Raw genomic sequence first — 19,789 nt, 5'->3', positions numbered from 1 at the left:
AGTATTTTCCTGTTGTTAGTATATATTGAGCAAACAAGTGTGTTAGTCTTGTTTGCTTGTACTTTTCCAGATTGGTGCATGAGCACGGGGCAGCACCACGTGTGTATAGTCTATGTAAGGCTGATGGTGCTTGCCCTCAGGGTGGCAGATTGCTAATTGCAGATTGCCTGCTGCCATTGGGAGGGGCCATTTTTTGCTATTGTTTACTGGAAAAGGGGGTTTTCCCCCTGGTCTGTTCGCTGTGAGAAAGAAGTAGTTTTCCCTGCCTGCTTGCTCATTTGGCCTTGTGAAACTCTAATAAACAGAATGGCCCATCATCCTCCACTCCACAGTTCCTTTACCGTCTGCTGAATCCAATGTGAACCACATAGCCATGGCCACTGGCCTTACAGTGTAGAAGTAAAGATATTAGAGATTTTTACATCTCAGACCTGAATATCTGAACCTTTTTTTGGAGGATGTGATGCTTTTGATAATTTGATAAAGTTAAAAACACTTTATGAAGGAAAATGCACATATTTTTCTGTAACTTAGAACTATTCTAAAAATAAATTCTATTAAATCAAAAACATGAAATTTTGAATATCAATCAACTATTTTAAAGTATTACAATTACTTTAATACCTATTATTAAGTAGAGTTTATTAGCAAAATAAAGCATTTCCAAGTAATGTATTTGATGCATGTAATTATATGACACTTCTAGATATTAAATGAATATAAAAAATAAAAATAATGTTAAAATTTAGGGTAATTAGTCTCCATTATTTAGCACTTACATCAGTATGCTTTATACTAGCAATTTCAACCCATTCTAATTTATTTTCTTTTCTTTAGTTGGCCTCCAATCACCAACCATTTGTTTTATTTTTTAAGTTCCCATGAGAATAAAAGTAAACTTTAGTTAATAATGGATATCTAAATAGTTGATTGTCAGTATGACAATATAATTAAAGAAATTGGTGTCATAACATAATTATACATCAGAAGGACAGGCATAATTTTTTGGTTACACACACACCCTAGACTATTATCAGAGCCATTATCAGCTATGCATCAGTGAATGGATCTCTGATGATTAAACAAGACTCAACATTAAGGGCCCTTACAAATCAAATAAGAACAATCTATACCTTGAAATCTTTTATTGTAAATATGCAACTTAAATTTTATTTTTAGAAAATGATGCATCTTAAAGATATGTAATATCTAAAATTAGGTGATACTATCAATAAGCACTCTTTTTTGTTTTGAGTAGCAAAATTTCTTTTTCTAATAAATGCAGAATAATCTTGAGAGGGAAATGAGATAAGATATCAATTTTAGGCCCCAGTCAGCTGGTTCATAGAAGTCCTGGGTTCAATTCCTGGCCAGGGCACACAGGACAAATGCCTTTCTGCTTCTCCACCTTTCCCCCTCTCCTTCTTCTCTACCTCTCTCTTCTCCTCCCCCAGCCAAGGCTCCATTAGAACAAAGTTGGCCTGGGCGCTGAGGATGGCTCCATGGCCCCCACCTCAGTAGCCAAAATGGCTCCTGTTGCAATGGAGCAATGCCCCAGATGGGCAGAGCATTGCCCCCTGGTAGGCATGCTGATGGATCCTGCTTGAGCACATGTGGGAATCTGCCTCTCTGCTTCCCTGATTCTCACTTCAGGAAAGTTAAAATATATATATTTTATTATAAATAATAAATTGATATAAAATTAATAAATAACAGCCTAAAAACTATAATAAAAAGCATATATGTCATAAGCTAAAAACTAATCCTATTAAGAACTAAAAAAATGTATGTTTTTTTGAATTTTAGGTAATGTCTCATCAAACCACCATCTAAATTATTACTTTACATAAAATGTACTAAAACCACTTTCTGACATTTAGAGTTTTATGCCTTATTTACTAAATGTGTATTTTATCTCACAATAATTTCCTCATTCATGCTGAGAGTTAAGCATAACACAATTGATTAACTATATAAGACTATGAAACATAGCAAAAGCCTCTTTTGAGAGGCCAAGAAGACACTTTGTTTAGCAAGATAATGAGGAATAGTATGGTAAGGTTGAGGAATGATGAAAAATGGTACACCATCATCACTGACAAAATTAGTCATGGGTTGGGGTTGCCTACATGAGATTCAGTTATGGAACCTTTCCAGGAACAATGGTGATAATAGAACCCCAAAATATCAGAGGACATTGTGTAGAATGTCATATAGTTCCATGACATTAATACTTGTTAGCAGGTCCTATAACCACAGAGTAGAAAGTGGAAAATATTCTTGATGCTTTGGTAAAACAAATGTGCTCCATTTGGTGGGAGATTAACCCTAAAGAGGTTTGGGGTTGTCTCATTGACAAAGGTTTTATGTCCCAGTGGTCTGGGACTTCTATAAAACTCTGACAATGTATTACACTTTTCGTATCCCAGAAAAAAAAAAAAAAGAGCACAACACTACTTGGAAAGAAAGAGGCTAAGAAGAATCTCTAGAAAGCTTCAATAAGAAAGTTTAAGTGTATACTCTTTTATGGATTCTTGCTGTATTGGCCAAGAGTTTGCTTAAAGGCTTTAATCACTGTAAAAAAAAAAAAAATAGAAGACTAGATAAAGAAGATAAGGCACATATACACCATGGTATACTATTCAGCTAGAAGAAATGATGACATCGGATCACTTACAACAAAATGGTGGAATCTTGATAACATTATACGGAGTGAAATAAGTAAATCAGAAAAAAACAAGAACTGCAGGATTCCATACATTGGTGGGACATAAAAACAAGACTAAGAGACATGGATAAGAGTGTGTTGGTTACGGGGGGTGGGGGGAGGGAAGGAGGGAGAGGGAGAGGGGGAGGGGGAGGGGTACAAAGAAAACTAGATAGAAGGTGACGGAGGACAATCTCTCATGGGGTGATGGGTATGCAACAGAACTAAATGACAAGATAACCTGGACATGTTTTCTTTGAATATATGTACCCTGATTTATTGATGTCACCCCATTAAAATAAAAATTTATTTATTTAAAAAAAAAAGTTTAAGTGTAGACCTCTAAGGTTCAATAGCATATCCATGCTCCTTGTAGCAAAAAACTTTACACCGTTAACAAAGCAGCTCTTAGCATGCAGAGTCCTGGTAAATACTAAGCTTTTGATTGTAAGATAAAGTGGCCCAAATGCAAAACCCTCCTAACTTGTGGAGGTCACTTTCAGCATTGGTCCCACACATATCTAGAGAGCATAAAGAAGCTATACTAACCATTGCCACCAATCACTGAACACTACCATTTTTGCATTGACATTTTACATCTAGTCACACAAAAGGCCTTATGGGTGCTTTCCTATAACTAGTTGAAAGGCAATGAAATACATCATGAATGTGTAAGCTTGGTATGAAAATAGACTACAATTGTATTAGAGACACACTCAAGGATAACCCTAAAAGACAATAATGAGAAAAAACATTCCTCCAATCATTGCAGCTATAAGCAGTACCCTGGTTTTCTCCTTTTTGTAGATGAGAACAGCTCAAAGTAAAATTATACATGGATTAAAGGCAGTGTCAAAAGGCTTTGCTGGTTGGTCTATGGATTAGAATGATCAAACTTGGAAGATACACATATACACACACTTAATATAATGCTATAATACATACATGCACACACACACACTTAATAGAATATGACTTCTGCCTGGATTTCTGTATAGATATAAGATATAAACATATAGAAAGTACATAGAGGTTTTTTTTTTATATGCATTTAAAGAAAAAAATAAAGAATCTATAAAAATTTGACAGTACCATGGTACTGTTACATTTGATTGATATAGTGAGATAATAAAAAAGAGAAGAACAAATAAAGGTAAAGATACAATTATCCTCATCTTATGAAGAGTTTAATTATAACAACCAATATATAAAAGTCTAAGCATATTGCTTTAATTACAAGTAAAATAAAAAGGATCTGAAATTATCTTTGGAGACAGGTCAATTAGTATTGAGGATGGACTAAATGTGGAAACAGAAAAACAATATTAACAGCTGATAAAAAAAATAAATCTATTTAAAATGTTGTTTATAATAGGCTATTAATTGTCAGTGGAATTACAAACAAACAAACAAAGATTAAACCTGGTTTTCTCCAGGAAGTCTGACTGGAAGAAGAAAGATAAGAAAAAGACAGAAGACTCTTGCTTTTCGTTTTTGTTTTTTTTTAGATTTTATTTATTAATTCTTAGAGAGAGAGAGAGTGAGAGGGAGAGAGAGAAAGAGGAGGCAAACTGGGAAACATCAAGTCGTAGTAGTTGCTTCCTGGATGTGCCTTGACCAGGCAAGCCCAGGTTTCCAACCAGCAACCTCAGCATTTCAGGTTGATGCTTTATCCACTGGGCCATCACAGGCCAGGTGACTCTTGTATTTTATTATCCACTTTTCCATATGGTTTGATTATACTATGCTTATGGACTTCTTTGATTAAAAAGTAAAAATAATTTTTTAAAAAAGTAGCCAGGGTGTTACAGAATTACAAATAGAGCACAGAAATGGGAACTTGTATAGTTAATTATATGTGCCAACATGGTCCCTGGGCCTCACACTTACTGGCTTATCCCACAAAAGTTGGACTTGCACCTTCACAATCATATAAGTTAATTTCATAAAATTAATCTCTTTCTCATATATATATATGTATATGTATATGTATATACATGTGTGTGCAATATATATATATATAGAGAGAAACACACACATCTTTTTGGTTCTGCTTCTGTTTAATGCAGAAGCTAAGTACATTGGGTTTAGGTTGCAGTGGAATGTTTTCAAAATAGTGATACTTTAACTGTGTTGATAGAATAAATGACATGGATGGAATTAGGGCGTTTTAAACAGGGTAAACCATGTGTAAAAGTTCAGCACAAAGATTTTGGTAGTCAATGAGTTGGTCACTTTATAGGATGTATTTGGAATAAAAGATGTGTTTAGAGGAAATAATAAAAAGGTCAGAGAGAATTAGGCAATAAAGGGCCTGTGTGTTGGGACTTATTAATCAAATTCAGGCACGGTAAATGTAATGTGATAAAGTTAGAATTTTTGAGAATCCTTCATATAGAATTAGGATTAATAGGAAAGAGCATTAAAATGTAAACAAAAAGACAGTTTTGGATACTGTGACAATTAAGCGAAAGAAAAAGTAAGAACTAAAATTTTGGCTACTGATATTGGTCAGAGTGAAACAAGGGACATTTAGAATACAAGAACGATGGAAAATATACGTAATTGAATAGACCTACAAAAGGGAAAATGATCGAGAGACTAACTTCCAAGTTGCCAAATGGAGAGGCAAGGTGAAATGTTAAATCATTCACCAAGCCGAGAATGTAGAAGAATAAACAGGTAGAGCTGATGGTGGGGTTGGGTAGAGGATGAATGACAGGGTAAGAAATAATATAAAAGTCCCTGATGCAGTTTTAAATTTTAATCATGTTAGATTTTGAGCCACTATTGTTATTTCCACGTAGCTATGTCCAATAATCCTTTGTTCACAAGATACCAGAAGCTACAGACTTGAGAATTAGCATGTGAATTGTAGTTTGAGCTAGCAAAATCTTTCAATGTGAGGAAAAGAGAAATGAGAACAAAACCCTCAAAAACCCACTGGTGGATGCTGAAAGAAGAATGCACCATGATGGCTGAGCTGTAGTCTGTCAGAGGAGTATGAGATTCAGGGAGGAATGGCTCTTCAGACGCCGAGAAATGAGAGAGCTTAAAAAGTAAAGAGCCTCAAAGGATTGTATGGTCTTGTCAGATGAAATCTGGCAATTAAATTTGACAAGAAAAAAAAAAGACTTTACCATTATAACACTACTTTTTTTAAATTGAAAGGAAAGACAGGGAAAATGAGAGTAAATGTTTATCAAATTTTGGACAGAAAGGGCATCCCCTGTGTTTTTGTTTCAATTGTTTTTCTGTGAGGTTCAACAAAGGAGAGGGAAGGAGGGGAACAGAACACTCATGTTTCTCTTTTTAGTCTCACAGCCTTGAGAAGCTACATCCAGTCTTCCTCAGACAGCTCTACACAGACAACCTTGGCTTTGAGTAGAATACAGTTAGCTGATGGGACTATTAATTTTCCTCTTGAGGGGAGACAGTGTGGGCATACAAACAACATTGTACCTATCATATATCAAATTTAAAACATTTTAGTAGTTACTTTTTATTATTAATGCTAATATATTTTGTCTAAAATTGACATATGTTGCTTGTAGCATTATAAATACTAAAAACTTTTAGGAAATAATTTCACAATATGTCAAATTATATGCACCATTTGCCTTAATATTTTCACTTGGAGATTCTGTATGAGGTAAATTATTATATTGTGGACCTATAATTTTATATATTTGATATATATATCAAAGAGTTTTATATAGTTAAAATTATGTTATAATTAACTTTTTAAATTAAAATTATATATTATGTATACATTGTATATATACATATAAACAAAAATGGCATATGAAAAAGTTTAAAAATTATTTATAATACAAGACAAAAATAATTCATACATTCTCAGTAAATAGTTAAAAAATTTGCACATTCACTGAATATTATATAAAACTAATTTTTAATAAAAATCAATTTGGAAAATAACCATAATAAATATTTAATAAATACATAAAGTACCTATATAAATTTGTGAATTGATGTGCAAATTTGTCATTTTATCAAACTTTGTATGATCTGTGGAAGTTGCAAGAAAAGTCTGAACTATGTAAGGACAAATGTAGTAACAGGAATACTAATATATCTAATTATCAAGGAGTGAATGCCAAGACATATAGACATATAGACATATAGTAAAGGAACAAAACATAAAATCCAGGAGCAGATATGTAAATGGAAAACTTGGTATGTAATATAATTGCACTGTCGATTATTAAGAAAAACTGGCCATTCATTAGATGCTGGTAGGATAGGTGTTATCCTCACTGAAAGGTAAAATTTAGGTACTTATTTCATGCCATATACATAGATAGAATGTACAAGAATTGAAGTGCTAAAGGGGAACAACAAACTTTTAGAAAAATACATAGTCAATTTATTTATGATATCTAGGTAAAAAAGATGATGTAGTCAAGTTTCAAAATATCATATCATAAGGGACACATTGATACATTTAATAACATGAAAAATATACTCAGGATGGCAGGATTTCATGTTTCTATGATGTTTAATTTCATAACATGTCCCATTTCATGAGAAAGAAATAAAGTAGGTTTACTTCCCAAATTTTGCTGTGGGCCCATTGCTTCTACATAACCCACATTGACTGAATGTGGACACTATCATAAACCTGATACATCTGCAGCACTTGATGTCTATATGAGTCACCGTATAAATGACTTTAACCTTTCCTATTATAAGAAATAGTTATTTTAGGTTGCATATATTACCTCTTTTTTGGGGACACAGTAACAGAAAAGGAGACAGTGACTTATTATATGGTTTAAAAATAAAGACACAAGGGAATAGATAGGGCGACAATCAGAACATACTGCGGTTTTACAGAGTGAACTACAGTTGAATATTTTTAAAATGGAGCATAACCTCAGGTTAACTTTAATGGCCACTTCTCTTAAGGAAAGAGTATGTAATTAATTATGTTTTTTATTTTTTTAATAATATGTTTTACTGTTATTGATAACTTTTTGAAAAGATAAATCACATTTGTGTTTTTAAGCTGTTTTGGTATAAAATAAAAAGAGTAGGTCTTTATACTAATTAGTAACTTTCACTAACATGCTACCTTTCACTAAATGTAATATTAGTTTGCAATAAATGTGTGTGCGCGTGCATGTGTGGGAGGGTGTGCTTGGATACAGCTGGGGAAGGGAGAAATTCACTTTTGACAAGAAAAAAACAGCAGCTACACTTGCTAAACTCTGTTTCTATAAAAAGACTACCTGCTAGCCTGCTGACATGAGGCAGACTAAACGGCAGTGTTGAAAGATTAAGGCCAGCTGGTGTTTTTCCAGTTGATTTGCATTTTTGGAGCTCAAGGTGATCCCCTTTATTTTTAACAGATGCTCAACTCAAAAAGTTGCTATCTTGTAAGGAGAGTACACTTACATCTGTTAAAGTCATAAGAAATGAAGTCTGAGAAACAAATAGAAATGATGAATATCAAAGTGGCTAATTTGCAATAATTAGTATATGAATGTTTACCTTGATGATTAAATCTATTTATAAATGGCCTAATCTCTATCCTGGAGATGTGTGGGAAGGGTGCAGAATCTATAGAGGAATAAATATATCCCTGTGTTGGAAGAAAACTTTCCAAAGAAATGAAAATAAAATTTTAAATAAAAATGGATTGGATTATAGAAAAAACTAACTCTGCAAACCTATTAGGCATACATTACTTCATCTTAGGATATGAAATATCTTATGTACAATACAGAGAATTCTTTTCCATTCCCTTCATATTTCCCCCCAACCTCAACTCAACCACACACACTTCCAGCACCACCACCACTTTTATGCCTTAACTATCTCTTAATATTGTCCAATCCTATTTAAATTCACAATTTCAAGTTAATGTAGTCTGAGAGTTGAGAATAATTTCTCAGTACTTCATATATATATTTGCGGGGCTATTTGTTGTACCATTGGCCTATGCTTAGCATATTTGCTTACTAGATGTTATTACTATTAATTGACACAGAAAATTGTCAACATTTGTAAAATTTTAATTACATTTATTTTACTCAAGTATGAGTCTTACATCTTCAATTAAATTTAAAAAGCAGTAAAAACATTTCTCTTAACTACAGATTGAAAAATTCAAATTAGATTCTGATTAAAAATATTCATTTATATATAAAACTATTGCTTAAAAGTATATTTAGAGAAAGAAGAGCCCTTCAGTGTATATGATTTTATTTTAAACATAAAAAATTATAAGATCACATTTCATAAACTGATTTATGTATCTTCAAGTTTCAAGTGATTTTTAAGCCTAAACACTGGAGAAACATTGGCAAGGGTAATATAGTAAACTTAAAAAATTTTTTTGATATAAAATATAATTTTGGTGGGTAAAACAGTTTTTAAATAATTGGAACTAGAATGATACTCTAAAAACAAAATCATTGAACAAGTAAGTATGGGTTTAGATCTTTGAAAGCAGCATTTCAAATACAAAAATTTATAAATTCAAGAAATGTAAGTATTTACTATGCACTTGGCTCAGTAAATATAATAAATAATAAAACTGGCAGCTAATCTTAAAATTCATGGTTTTATATAATTTAAAGGCACTTTAAGGAATGCAGTGGTTAAAACAACTTTTCAATAAGAGAAAAAACTTAATGTCAAAAACTGAAATAATTAATTCATTTAGTTTGGAGCAAAAATCATGTGTTCACAGACTAAATTTGTATTTACTTGTTTCAAAAAAATCAAATTAAAAATATGAAAGTTTTTTTGTTTCTAATAATTAGTAGATATAAGAACATTCACTGAATATATATTAATATGTTAGAGAAATGTATAATGAAAAATTAAATCTCATCTAAGAAAAATAAGATACAATTAATCTAATTAATTTCTGATAGAAGCAAAGATGAAACAGATGTTTATCCAGAAGTTGGTGAGTTTTAGTTTTCAATAATTATCTATTTTATAGATTCATAAAAAGTATATTTAAAATATTAATGTTACTTAAAGTCTTTTTAAAAGTAGCCTTGTGATAACCTCAAAATTATTTGAAGATCTGAGTCCTCCTATTCTGAAGAAAGGAGGTTTTAAAATGCAACTTTGAGTCTGCAGTGTTCCTTAGTTATAACTTGAAATTCATTATGCACACAATAAAACCATGACTTTCTATAGTATAAAATTTAGCTAAGTAAGCATTTGAGTATTTTATGTACTAATGAACTACTTAATATCAAATATATGTAAATGTGTCTTAAGGGATGTATAAAAGTGAAGAATATTGCTGAAAAAAAGAGACTTTAATGGTTACTAAGGAACTAGTTTGGTTTATTAGGTAAATATAAATATTAAAAGTCCATTCATATATACTGGTAAAAAGAAAAAAAATGGGAATATTTTTTAGCACTTTAGTGTAATGGAAACATGGACAAGATAGTCTTAATGACTTAACTCTCAGTATCAAGTCCCCAAACTAACAAATGGATAAGCTAGAGAGTTTACACTATTTGAGTCACAATTTTTTTTATTTATAATGTGGAACAATTGTAACATCTCACAAAGTTGAGAGGATACAATTAAATAAAATTAAAAAGTGGTTACCACAATGTTAGTAAAATAGAAAATTTTAATAAATATTAGTTCCTAAGCTAGTTATAAGCATTAAAACAGCATTTCATTTTAAAATGTTGCACATTATTAAGTATAGACTGGATAAATTTTATAACAGATTGAGAGATGGAGAAGAGGGCAGATATTTCCATGTAAAATGCATTTGTCTTGCTGTGTCAATACACCAAAAGAACATACATGGTAAACACAGAAAGAAAATAAATAACTCTCTGAAGCTAAAAATAATTCTAAAAATACACTTCTTTTAATCTATCAAGGTTGTTATTACATTCTGGTAAACAGAGTGGCAGTGGAATGCTGTTAACATTATTGACAACAATACAATATTTTTCTTTGAATACATGTCATCAAACTTTTAGAATATTTGAAATGTAGTTGTATATTTTCCAAAAATTTGAAATGTAGTTTTATACCTTTGGTTCCCCCATTCCTTTTAAAATTGTACTCTCCTGGGAAGCTCAGAGAAAATTCCTGTAATTGCTTCTTACAGGCTTTTAAAAAATCAGACATATTTGCAAATCAGCAAACTGTATAGATTTTAACTGTAAAATTTGATAAGTCTGAAATTTTATAGATTCATGTAAATGACACTCAGTTCATAATACAGAACATTTCATCACTGCAGACAGTTTCTTTATGAGACCTTTCAGTAAATCACCATATTCCATAAGTACTAATGGAATAAAGTACTCATGTACTAATACTTTTCATAGCATATTCAATTTGTCTCAACTGATCTGCATATAAATGGAGTCAAAGAGTATGTATTTAGTTGGCATTTATAGAACTCTCCACAGGAAAAAAAATCCAGTAAAATAAAAATTTATTTCAATTTATCATTAAGATAGAATCTAGTCTATAAAGCAAACCTTAAAAAATGTAAAAGAATAAAAACTGTACAAAGCATGTTTTTGAACCATAATAGAATTAATTGGAAATCAAAAACTAAAGACATAATGAAAATCCTAAATATCTGGATAGGACAGAATGCACATTAAAACCATTCATAGGTCAGCCCTGGCCGGTTGGCTCAGCGGTAGAGCGTCAGCCTGGTGTGCGGGGGACCCGGGTTCAATTCCTGGCCAGGGCACATAGGAGAAGCGCCCATTTGCTTCTCCACCCCTGCCCCCCCTCCTTCCTCTCTCTCTCTTCCCCTCCCGCACCCAAGGCTCCATTGGAGCAAAGATGGCCCGGGCGCTGGGGATGGCTCCTTGGCCTCTGCCCCAGGCGCTAGAGTGGCTCTGGTCGCCCGACACCCCAGAGGGGCAGAGCATCGCCCCCTGGTGGGCAGAGCATCACCCCTGGTGGGCGTTCCAGGTGGATCCTGGTTGGGCGCATGCAGGAGTCTGTCTGACTGTCTCTCCCCGGTTCCAGCTTCAGAAAAATGCAAAAAAAATAAATAAATAAAAATAAAATAAAAAACCATTCATAGGTCAAAGATAAATTTTTAAGAAAAATTAGAAATAATATTTTGAAATTATTAAAATTAAAAATCTAGTAAAATTAATAAAATAAATCTATAGCATTACATTTTTATGTTAAAAAATAAATGTCTCAATATTGTAGTCTAAGAGTCTGTTCTACAAAGAAAACAATTGAGAAAAAGGAGCAAAGTAGACAAAAAGCACACAGAAGTAAAGAAATAATAATCAGAACAGAAATCAATGAATTTAAGACCAAAAATAAAGGCAATTAAACCAAAGGATGACTTGTTGAAAAATACAAAAAAATTAAAACAAATTTACCAATACTACAAATGAAGAGTAAATATCACTATGATCCTAGGGACATTAAAATAGTAATAAGAAAACACTACAAAAAAATAGATTCCACAAAGTCTACAGCATAAAATAAATGAACCAATAATTCCTTGAAAGATATAATTAATGTTCACATATGCAGAGGTAGATAATCAGATTGGTCCTGTATTTAATTTTGATCCTCTAATCTAAAGCATTTCAAGAAAGAAATCTCCAGGCTCATGTGTTTTCACTGGAAATTTTACCAAATGTTATGTAAAAATTCTTAGTAAAGTATTATTAAATAACATCCAAAATACATAAAAAGGACATCATGACAAGTGGAGTTTATTTCATTAATAGAATTATTGTTCAACATTCAAAAGTTAATCAATGTTATTCATGATACTATATACAGAATATAGAGAAGAAAAGCTTTATGGTTATCTTAGTGATTTGTAAAAAGTCTTTTACAAAATTCAACATCCATTCATGATTAAAAAAAAGTTAAAAATGGAAAATAAAATCTCTGTCAGTGTTTTAACCTGACAACAGACATTTAAACCAAATAACATAACTACAGCTAATATCATATCTAATGTTGACTGATTAAATGATTTCCCTTTTCTGATTGAAAAAATGATATAAAATAATGTCCATTCTTACCACCTTTGTTCAATGCAGTACTGGAAGTCCTAACCAATACAATAATCTAAGAGAAAAAAGGGTTTAAGATTGGAAGAGAAAATAATACAACTTTTTTAGATGACATGATTTTCTACTTGAAATCTCAAAGGGCTATACATAAAAGTCATAGGAATAATTTTTACGGATATGTGATATATATTCACAGGGATTATCTCACTTTACACTTTAAATATGTAAAGATTATACAAATTATATGTAAATAAACTTTAAAGTGGCAAACAAGTTAGAAATAACAGAAACATCAGGCAAGTCAACTGGCATACAATAAAACACAATGGCTCTGAAGCATATAAAAAGACTCTGTCTCACTAAATTAATGTAATTCATTATATGATTTTTTGTTAAACTTTTTAGATATAGCATACATAAAGTAAGATAAAATAATTTTAAGTATGACTTTGATGCATCATCAAGGAAACAACCCCATTTAACTACCCACTCAAATCAAGCTACAGAACAGTCCCAGTTTCTGGGAAGTCCCTATTGTGCCTTTGCCCAAACTAGTCCCTTCAAACTTTTCCAAAATTGAGTATTATGATGTCTATTGACAGTGTAAGTATTTCTGCTTTTGAATATTACATAAATAAAATTTAAAATGCATTCTTTTGTGTCTAGCGTATTTCACTTATCATTATATTTGTGAAAATGACACTGATAGAAAACAATTTAACAATAAAATTTCCAAATGTATAAAGTGTTAGTCTCAGCAATTGTACTGTGGCAAATTTATTTTACAGATATCCATGCATTATTTTTATTGAGGGTACAGTCACTAGTAGGCAGGTTCCTTTGGTGTGGTTAAATTTCACACTTCTAAGAAAGAAATAATTCAGCCTTGTATTGCTATTAATGACCTAATAAGTTACATAAAGATGCATTATCATTTTGCTTTCATTTTGACTTTGCTTTTTAGAGAAGACACTATTGCTTTGTAGTGAGAAGACAAATGACAGTTCCTTGAAGCTGTTCTCGTCAGTGAAATTTAAGTAAAACTGTTGTGATATTCCATGTGCAGTCCAAGCATTTTGGGAAGTGTTGCTGAGGCCAGCTCGGCAATGGGTGTGCATGAGAGGAAGGCGCTGCAGGACTTAAGAAAAAACAACATAAAGAAAAGATAGGTACAGGGGACTCCCAGCCTCTAGGACCGAGAGCCCAGATATCTGCAGCCTCATTGTATTTGTTTCTTTACTCAGCAAGCAAGTTAGCAAGTTATAGGCTAAGGAACAGAGAAGGGTGATTAACTAAAACCTTGCAGGTATGCAGGAAATGGCTATAAGGTTCAGAAGCTCCCATTAAACAGTCTTATCATTGCTTGCCGGGGTAGCATTCTACCACGCAGGACTTGGCATTCCCAAGTCCACAAGTAAGACTTGTTTCAGGGCAGCATTCCTATCTCCAGCCATTTTCCAAAAAAGTGTGTCCACTCCACATTCTGTTTAGTCTTCTACAATTATAAATATTTATAGATTATAATAAAGACCCAAGAGATGTGCCTGAAGGGGCCCTTATCTTTGTAACTTTCATATAAGTAAAAGCCACCCCAAATGCAAAAAAACCCCCAACACAAACAAAGAAACAAACAAACAGAAAAGCTCTAATGGTCCAGTACTTTAAGAATAAAGTGCTTCTTCTATATGAAGCCACTAAAATGGTGGCAGCAGCATTACCCTACCAATAAAATTAGTCAGTCTGGGTATTTACCTATTGTATTAAAATAGACAAGATTTCTTGGCGGCTGTCAGCATTAGGAAGAACTTTTATTGAGAGTGAAAAGGAACTCCAGATCACTTTTACAAATTAAGGAAGTATCATTAAGCCAAAATAAAACTATTTATTTCTGTTCTTGACCTGAATAGAGTTGCTAATTCATATGCAATCAAATTATGAAGAGAGTCAGTGGGTTATAAACAACTTAATGCAGATGTTCAACTAAGAATATAGCAAAGATTTAAGATTCAATAATGTCTCTAAATATAACCTATATTTAGAATTTTGAAATGACAGCCTAATTTTGTGAGGATAATGCCAGACTTCCAAGTTATATAAAATATGTATTTTCACAGAGGTGACATTCCAGGAGTGAATCCTGGAGATGGAATTAAGCAATTAGCACACAACTTGGAGTTTATTTTACATCAAGGATGAGCAGAATTTTTAAACAGTGGTATGTGAGAGGGGTTTTATAATAGCTAAACAAGCAGATCATTATTAGGGGTTAAGTGCTTTCCCTTGTTAGGATATAAGTGTAAAAGTTCTTAAAGAATTTCAACTTTTGAAGAAACAAGTCTGGGATGCTGGGGTATCAAAATAAACTTCCATGGAAAACCCAAATAACCAAATAACGTTTCTAGCAACAAAATGGAGAAAAGCCTTTAAGAAAATATGGGGTGGAATCCTTTGTGATGCCCTATATCCATAAGACTTCAAGTTAATTTTGCCACAGCACGTTAGGAGCACTTTAATGTTTTGGCATTTATGATGCCCCACGATAAATAAAAAAAAGATGAAAGAAATTAGTGACATCAAGGAAGACACCAGTGCCTGCTGTGACACTGGCATGGACAGTGGACCACAGGAGAATGTCATATCCAAATGTTCACCCTTGACAGAGAGGCTACACCAGTATTTAATAAAAACTAGTATAGGAGGTCCATACACTGAAACTGACATAGTTACAGAATTCTTAGTTTAGTAATTGCTGAGCTAAAGGTATAAATATTTCACAAACTGAATTCTGGCTTAAGTTCTTAAAAGAAAAACATAAAAATAGGAAATTGGATAGTGAGGATAAGCAAGGAGAATTTACACAATTTTGAGAAAACAACTGGCTGGGAATGAATCAAATATGAAAGTAAACAAACAGTAAAACATGTAAGCATATTCAAACATACAACATGTAGTCTTACAAAGTTGCAATATAAATACTAAATACAAAAACTAGATAATATCATGGAATAAATATTTTTTTAGTCTTATTATAATTAAAAAAAAAAGAAATCAAAAATATAAATGCATGCACTTTGAAAAAAAGAAATAAAAAATGAGATCAAAATACCAAGCAGAAATAAATATAAAGCTGAATGGAATGAAGGCTGAAAAGATAAAGTAATTTTTATTTGAAATATTAATAATTAAAAGCTAAGTGAACACCGTTAAAAGTATAAACAGAAAGGAGGAGAAAAAACAAGACAGTTATGTTAGGATGAAGTAAGAAGAGTAAAACATTATGAAATGTTCAGTTACCTAAACAGATCAATAGATATTAAATAAACTATTTTATGGTTTCAAAGAAACAGTCAATAAAAGACATTGGGCAATGATGGTTTTATAGGATAATCTTTTTTTTTTTTTTCATTTTAAATTCAATCTGATAGATATTTGTATAGTTTTTCTGATTTTCCTCTAATTACATAAATATTATATGTTAACTACCAATGACAAAAAAAAGCAAAACCTGAAACTCTTCCACTTTTATTATTTCATTCCAATTCCAGCCACATGAACCTATATATCACATATAAATGTGATACAGGTAGCACTTGTTTTCTATAACTCACAAATATTAATTCAAATCCTATTTATTAGTTAATATGCAACTTGTTCTTTCACTAAGATTTTATAGGTGTTCTTCCTGTTCAAAACTTCCCTTAGGGATGACGTCAGAGTAATGGCGGGGTAAGAAGCGATACTGATAAATCTCCCCCAAAACTCAACAAGATCTTCAACCAGAAACAGAAAAACCTATACTTGGAGCTTCCAGATGCTTCGCAATACACCCAAAGGTATGATTGAGTGAAAAATTGGCTAAATATATAACCAAACCCCGAAGGAAATACGGAGTAAGAAATGCTCCGCCTTCCTCACTAACCTAAACAGGGCGGCTTTCTCTGGTAACTGTGAATATAGAAACTGAGGCGGGCAAAGGGGGTGAATACATCCAGGCCGCGACACAAACGGCCGAACCAGGCTGTGGCACGGAGATCCAAGCCAAGGAAAATCTGATCCTGTGGCAACCCGGGCAATACAAGCTAACACTCGCGCCAAACCCAAACAAAGAAAGACAAGCGGCGCGGACATTTTACCCGGTCTCCTGGCTGGTGCGCAGTTAGTGGGCGAGAGATTTCTTCCTAGGCCCCGGGAGTCAGTGCCCGTGTTGCCCCACGGAGAGGGAGGGTCAGAGGCCTTTCTGTGGGCCGAGGGCAGAGTCTCTGGGCAGCCCCAGCGCCCTGGGAAAGCCACGCACGGGAGGGAGTGAGAACTAATTCCAATGGTGGAGATTTTCCTTGCCGAGGGTGTTTCACTCAGAGGGAAACGCGGCCGGCCTCATATCATGGTTTGCGCGCGCAGATAAGGAGTGAGCGATTCCTCCGAGTGCCTCGGCAGTGCACGCCCGTGTTATCGCACAGAGGGGCAGAGTCAAGGGCCTTTGTGTGGGCCAAAGCGGAATCTCGGGCCGCCCCAGCGCCTTGCAAAAGCCGCGCACGGGGACGGAGCGAGACTCAATTCCAACGCTGCAACTTTTCGCTGCGGTTGGGGGTTTCACTCAGAGCGTGAGACTGCTGGCCGGATATCCTGGTCTGCGCGCGCAGCCAGTGAGTGAGAGTTTCCTACAGCGCCCCGGAAGTGGGCGCCCGCTTGTGTTACCGGACAGAGTGGCAGAGCCAGAGGTCTTTGAATGGCCGGAAAGCCCGCCTGATTATGCTAGCAGCTCTGACTGACTGAGCCTTACCCAGAGCCCTGTGCTGAGTGGAAACAGAGTGGGGAGTTGCCAGCTCTTTGAGCCTCTTACTATCCAGGCAGAGGCAGCAGCAACCCCATAGCTGGATTATCAGGCTACTAATTGAGGAAGGAAAGACTAGGAGAAAGGCTCCAGGAACACGGACTCTCTCACTGGCGGAGCCTATAAATGCTAATAGCCTCGACTGCCAACGAGACTAAAGCACAATACATGACATTGCCATAGAGACTTATCAACTGCAAACCTCCACCTGAGCGTGGCAAAGGGGCAAAACCCGGGGTACAGAGTCACCGACCAGGAAGAGGGAGAGAAAAGAAAAAGCAAGAAGATAACCTCTCAAAATCAAGAATAATCTGCAGACTTTATAACCTATCCCATTTTATTATATTTGTTCGTTTGTTTCTCTTATCTTCATTCTTGATACTTCTTTTTTCCTCTTCCAATTTGGCCGATTAACTCTCTACCGGTCTTACTCTCTCCTCTCCTTGAACTACACTACCCATAAGTGTTACATCTCCCATTATCTTTTCTCTTCTCTTCCTTTCTCTCTATGAGGGTTGCACTCCAAAACCCTTAGCTCTCTCTCTCTCTCTTTCCTTTCTTTTTTCTTCTTTTAGTGGTTCCCTCTTTTTTTTCTCTCTCTCTCTCTTTCTTTTCTCCCTCTATATTAGTTTCTTCCTTTCTCCTTTACATCTCCTCTCATTCAAACCTCAATAACAAACAAATTATCTTATCTGGGACTCAAACTTATGTTTGTGGCATTTTGGGGGGTTTTTACTTCACCTTTTTAACTCACTAGCAGTGCTCCCATCCCTGGCTCTCCATATTATCTAGTTCTTGTTCCACTAAATACAATAATAATTTTTTAATTTGTCCCCCCATTTTTCCGTTTTCCTCTTAATCCTCTCACCATAACTCTTAGAAAACCAACACCTAAAAGCAAATCATTTTATTCTTGACCCAAATTTTTTCCTTTTTTGCTTTTTGTGGGTCCATACGCTCTTTTTTTCTTCTTCTTCTTTTTTCTTTCTTTTTTTTTTTTTTTTTTGCCCCTTTATTACTTTTCCCCAATTCAGGCCCTCCATCACAGGCATTGTTTGTTATAATTCACAGTCCACCACAAGAGTTTATCAAGAAAGAGGGGAGAGGAGAGGAGAGGAAAAAAGGAGGGGGGGAATAATTTCCTTTATTTTTTTATTTTTTTATTTTTTTTTATTTTTTTAAAATTTTTATTTTATTTTATTTTTCTTTATTTCATTATTAATTTTTTTTAAAAAAAACAACTCTTTTCGATTTTTTTTAATTATTTTTTTAAACTTTTTATTCTTTATTAAATCTCATTAATACTATCAACAAAACCACCCTCAGATGCCATTAAGGAAGAGAAAATCGAATATCATGGATACAAAAGAAAGAGAGGTAACACAGCTAGATGAGGAAAAATCTATGGAGAAAAAATTTAATATATTGGAAACCTTGGAGCTAAATGACAGAGAATTCAAGATAGAAATCCTAAAAATCCTCCGAGATATACAAGAAAACACAGAAAGGCAATTTAGGGAGCTCAGAAAACAACTCAATGAACACAAAGAATATATGTCCAAGGAAATTGAAACTATAAAAACAAATCAAACAGAGATGAAAAACTCAATTCACGAGCTGAAAAACGAAGTAACAAGCTTAGCTAATAGAACAGGTCAGATAGAAGAGAGGATTAGTGAAATAGAAGACAAGCAACTTGAGGCACAACAGAGAGAAGAAGAAAGAGACTCAAAAATTAAAAAAAAATGAGATAGCCCTACAAGAATTATCTGACTCCATCAAAAAGAATAACATAAGAATAATAGGTATATCAGAGAGAGAAGAGAGAGAAAATGAAATGGAGAACATACTCAAACAAATAATAGATGAGAACTTCCCAAGCCTGTGGAAAGAACTAAAGCCTCAAGTTCAAGAAGCAAACAGAACTCCAAGTTTTCTTAACCCCAACAAACCTACTCCAAGGCATATCATAATGAAATTGACACAAACCAACAGCAAAGAAAAAATTCTCAAGGCAGCCAGGGAAAAGAAAAATACAACATATAAAGGAAGGCCCATTAGATTATCATCAGATTTCTCAGCAGAAACTCTACAAGCTAGAAGAGAGTGGACCCCAATATTTAAAGTCCTGAAAGAGAGGAACTTTCAGCCACGAATACTATACCCATCAAAGCTATCCTTCAAATATGAAGGAGAAATAAAAACATTCACAGACACAGA

The sequence above is a fragment of the Saccopteryx leptura genome, chromosome 7 (genome assembly GCF_036850995.1).
Source record: "Saccopteryx leptura isolate mSacLep1 chromosome 7, mSacLep1_pri_phased_curated, whole genome shotgun sequence".
NCBI lineage: Eukaryota > Metazoa > Chordata > Mammalia > Chiroptera > Emballonuridae > Saccopteryx > Saccopteryx leptura.
This window is presented reverse-complemented; position numbering follows the sequence as displayed.